Source organism: Heterocephalus glaber, unplaced genomic scaffold (assembly GCF_053883595.1).
Source record: "Heterocephalus glaber isolate CG9 unplaced genomic scaffold, H.glaber_assembly_v1.0 deba00000071, whole genome shotgun sequence".
NCBI classification, from domain to species: domain Eukaryota; kingdom Metazoa; phylum Chordata; class Mammalia; order Rodentia; family Bathyergidae; genus Heterocephalus; species Heterocephalus glaber.
Genome location: NW_028258137.1, coordinates 20509498 through 20515140, shown reverse-complemented (window position 1 = coordinate 20515140; position 5643 = coordinate 20509498).

Below are 5643 nucleotides of genomic sequence, written 5' to 3'. Positions count from 1 at the left end.
TCTATGCACCAAACACTAGTGCGCCCAACTATATAAAACAAATACTAATGGACATGAATAGTCATATATGCACTAATACAATTGTAGTGGGGGACCTCAACACCCCACTGTCACAAATAGATACATCAACCAGACAAAAAATAAGTAATGAAATATTAGAACTCAATCGAACTCTTGAACAAATGAACTTAACAGATGTTTACAGAGTCTTCCACCCCACAAAATCAGAACACACATTCTTCTCAGCTGCACATGGGTCATTCTCCAAAATAGACCACATACTCATGCATAGAACATGTTTAAGTAAGTGCAAAGGAATTGAAGTTATCCCCTGTATGTTATCAGACCATAGTGCGATGAAATTGGAGATCCATAGCAAAAGAAACTCAAAAAATTTCATAAACATGTGGAAATTGAACAACACACTTCTGAATAACCAATGGGTCACAGAGGAAATTAAAGAAGAAATCAGACATTTCCTTCAATTAAATGACAATGACAATACAGCATATCAGAATCTATGGGACACAATGAAAACAGTCTTACGAGGGAAATTCATAGCACTGAATACACACATTAGGAAAACAGAATGAGCCCAATTAAACAACCTGATGCTGAACCTCAAGCTTCTAGAAAAAGAAGAGCAGGACAACCCCAAAGCTCATACAAGGGAAGAAATCATAAAGATCAGAGGAGAAATCAATGCAATAGAGACTAAGAGAACAATACAAAAAAATCAATGAAGCCAAGAGTTGGTTCTTCAAAAGAATCAACAAAATTGACAAACCCTTAGCCAACCTTATCAGAAAAAGGAAAGAAAAGGCCCAAATCCATGCAATTAGGAATGAAAAGGGTGAAATTACAACAGACCCAGAAGAAATCCAGAGGATCATCGATACCTACTTCCAGAACCTATATGCCAAAAGATGGACAACACATAAGAAATGGACAGATTCCTAGATACATATGAATTAGCAGAGTTGAATGAAGAAGACCTAAAAATTCTGAACAACCCAATATCAACCAATGAAATTGAAAATGTAATTAAAAACTTATCAACTAAGAAAAGCCTGGGCCCTGATGGCTTCACTGCTGAATTCTACAAGACATTTAGAGAGGAACTGCTGCCACTAGTGTTTAAACTCTTCAATGAAATTGAAAGGGAAGCAATACTCACAAATTCATTCCTGGAAGCAAGCATCACCTTGATCCCCAAAGCAGAGAAAGACCCAACTAAAAAAGAGAACTATAGGCCAATCTCACTAATGAACATATAGGCAAAAATCCTAAATAAGATAATGGCAAACAGAGTGCAGAAGATCATCAAGAAGATCATACAACCTGATCAAGTGGGATTCATCCCAGGGATGTAGGGATGGTTCAATATATGCAAATCAATCAATGTAATACACTACATCAATAGAGCCAAGGACAAAAACCATATGATTATCTCCATAGACACAGAAAAAGCATTTGACAAAATCCAACATGCATTTATGATAAAAACCCTACAAAAAATTGGAATAGATGGTCTCTACCTCAAACTGAGAGAAGCCATCTATGAAAAACCAACAGCCAATATCATACTAAATGGTCAAAAACTGAAACCCTTTACACTAAAATCAGGAACAAGACAAGGACGTCCACTATCACCACTCTTGTTCAATATAGTTCTGGAAACATTAGCCATGGCAATTAGACAAGAGAAAGAAATAAAAGGAATAAAGATAGGTAATGAAGAAGTCAAATTGTCATTATTTGCAGATGACATGATACTCTATATAGAAGACCCCAAGAACTCCACCAAAAGTCTTCTAGACTTAATAACCAAATTCAATCAAGTAGCTGGTTACAAGGTCAACACACAAAAATCAATAGCTTTCCTCTACATGAATGACAGACTCACTGAGAGAGAAATAGGGCAAATAATTCCTTTCACAATAGCATCCAAAAAACTGAAATACCTAGGAATCATCCTAACGAAAGAAATCAAAGACCTCCTCTCTGAAAACTATGGCACTCTGAAAAGAGAGATTGAAGAGGATATCAGAAAATGGAAAGACATCCCCTGCTTCTGGGTAGGAAGGACCAACATAGTGAAAATGGCCATACTTCCAAAACTGCTATATAGATTCAGTGCAATCCCAATTGCAATCCCAGCAGCATACTTCACGGACCTTGAGAAAACAATCCAAAAATTCATTTGGAACAAGAAGAGACCCAGAATAGCAAAAGCAATTCTAGGTAACAGAGACATGGCAGCGGGTATCACAATCCCCAACCTGCAACTCTACTACAAAGCTACTGTGATAAAAACAGCATGGTACTGGCAAAGAAACAGACCTGAGGACCAGTGGAACAGATGAGAAGATGCAGAAACAACGCCAGACGCACTCAGCCATCTTATCTTGGATAAGGGAGCCAAACACCCTCACTGGAGGAAAGATAGTCTCTTTAATAAATGGTGCTGGAAAATTTGGGCTTCAACTTGCCAAAGATTAAAACTAGACCTATATCTCTCACCATGCACCAAACTAAAATCAAAATGGATTAAAGATCTAAATATTAAAATAGAAACTCTGAACCAGTTGGAAAAGAGGTTAGGTAGAACCCTTGAAGACATCGGTGTAGGAAAAGATTTTATGAACAAAACCCCAGTTGCCTGTGAACTAGCACAAACAATCAACAAGTGGGAGCTCTTCTTATTAAAAGGCTTCTGCCCAGCAAGAGAAACCACCAGGAGTGTGAAGAGACAACCCACAATGTGAGAAAAAATCTTCACCTGCTCTTCCTCAGACAAAGGTCTACTATCTCGAATCTATAAAGAATTTAAAAAGATCAGACCTCCAAAATTTAAAGACCCAATCCGAAATTGGGCATCTGAAATGAACAGACATTTCTCAGACAAAGAAGTAGAAATAGCAAATAAATATATGAAAAAAATGTTCAACATCACTGGTCATTCAAGAGATGCAAATGAAAACAATGCTTAGATTCCACTTCACTCCAGAAAGAATGGCTGCTATCATGAAATCAACCAATAAGAAATGCTGGCAGGGCTGTGGGGAAAGAGGAACCCTGCTCCACTGCTGGTGGGAGTGTAGACTGGTGCAGCCACTGTGGAAATCAGTATGGAGATACCTCAAAGAACTAGGACTGGAAGTCCCATTTGACCCAGCTATTCCACTTCTGGGGATCTTCCCCAAAGAGTTAAAAGAATCATACCACAGTGATATATGTGTGCCTATGTTCATAGCAGAACAGTTTGTAATAGCTAAAGCTTGGAAACAGCCCAAATGCCCATCAACTGGAGACTGGATCAAGAAAATGTGTTTTTTTTATAAAATGGCGTACTACTCAGCCATAAAAAATGAGAAATTAGAGACATTTATAGCTAAGTGGATGCACATTGAGGCGATACTCTTAAGTGAAATAAATAGGACACACATGAATAAATACCAAATAGTTTCTCTGGTGTGAGAAACTGAAAGTGTAAATAAGGACTAAATGTATCATAGGTGATGTGAAATAGGAAGAAAAGGGGCAAAGGGGAAGGAAGTGGGAGGGCTAGAGGAAAGGATAGAAGGGAATGGGATTAATATGAGAAAATGGAAAAATAGGAACAAAATCTTTGTAAATAGGGAGGACTGGAGTGGTTGAAGGGAGGGCTGGGCAAGGGTGAAAAATAAGAACCAAGAGAGATTATGTAAAGGTGCAAATTGCCAATGATGAATGTCATTATATTGTATACCTAAAATGTACCAATGATTAGAATGAATAATCGATAATGCAAAATAGGAAGAAAAGATCCAAAGGGGTAGGGGTATTGGGAGGGGCAGGGGAAAGGAAAGAAGGGAAAGGAAAAATGATGAGAAATGGAAAAAATGGAAATAAAGTCTTTATAAATAGGGAAGGGTGGAGGGAGTAAAGGGAGGGCTAAGAATGGGGAAAAAATAAGAACCAAGATGCGTTATGTAAAGGTACAATTCCCAATGAGAAATGTAATTGTGTTGTATACCTACAATGTACCAATAAAAGAATTTAATAATAAAAAAAAAGAAATAAGGAAACTGAGGCACAGAGAAGTCAAACATGTGCGTAGGTTAATAAGCAAAACTTTATTGACATGCACATATCCTCAATGACCTTCCGTTTTTTTAGCTCATTGCTGCCTGTGGAATGGCAATTGAAATTTTTAAAAAATAGCAGAGCAAGATAATTGCTCAAATCAAGGGCAAAGATTCACAGTTTTGTATCAGATTATATTCATAGTAAGCACTGTTCCCAACATTTTCCCCCAGTTCCTGGGAGGGTAGATGTGTTAAACAGGCACTTATTAGACCATTCTTTGACAGCTGCTGCATTTGCAATTACTGTCATATAATTTTTTTTCTTTTAAATTGCTCCAGATTTGTTTTTGTCTGAGCTGAGGTGGAAAATTGAGAAATAGCAGATTCAACAATAATTGACTTTATTAGGAATATGAATGTATTACAGACGCCATATATTAAAAACTCATTGCTTTTATATTGGCTTCAAACCCTGAACACCACTTTTATGGTTCCCTCATCTCTGGTGTTCCCCCTACCATATATACCATTGGCATCAGCTTTATGTGCCTCATTCCCTGTCAGGCAGAGGAAATCAATGGTTAAAAATCTAAGTGCTCATCAGACACAAGCCAGAGTTCATAAATGAAAGTGGGCAGCCTTGGGTAATTTAAGGTATTGCTGTGAGCTGGTGTTGCAAAACGATGCACTTATTGAACCATAAACAAAAGCAATTAGGATGAGATGTTGATTACTGAGAAGAAAAGCTGCCAGGTAGAGCAGAGAAGCACAGGGGACCCACCAGGAATCTCATTTGCACGAGCATCTCTGGAATCCTGAGATGTCCAGGAAGGCTCCCAGGTATCCTGTAGCAAAAGGGTTTTTATGCCTCATGGGGAAAATCCTAAAAATCCCCCTGGAATATTTTTCACAGAGCATCACAATCACCAGGTAGTAGGGAAGAGAGAGGCTATTTATGGCACACCCAGGCTGGAAAGAAAGTTCCTCTGAGGTAGATGGAAGGCCTTCAGGCACTTGGTAAAGGCACAACTGGGAGACAATGTTATTAAATCCACCTAGAAAAGCCTATTGAGCTCACCTAAGAAGCCCTAAGTGTAGAGGAAGTGAAGGAGACCTCCTGAAGCTGTCTTTAATGGCTAGGCCCTCCAAGCTTGGCCGAAAAACAGCTGTTATTTAAAGCGCTAAGAACAGAAGCCTTGAGCACCAGCTGGCAAAGCATGGGCTGATACCTGGCTGCAGAAGCAGCATGAGACACAGAAGTCAAAATGCATCTGACCTGCAATGGAGGAAAAAAAGGCATGGGGCTTATTATAAACCTGGAAACAGGTCTGGACAAATACCAAGGCAATAAAAAACCTCCTACCCCACCAAGGCTGGGCTATCCTGGACAAGTAATGATTATAGCAGAAATCTCTGAACATGCTCTTTCTGGGTAAGAGGGACAACCCTGATTCTGGACAAGTGTGCCCAGGAATCTCCAAGAATAAGGTACATGGTAGATGTTCAACAATTGTTTGTGAGGGTAGAGGGGAAAAAAAGAAAAAACAAGGAAGGAGTAGATGCATAGATGGAA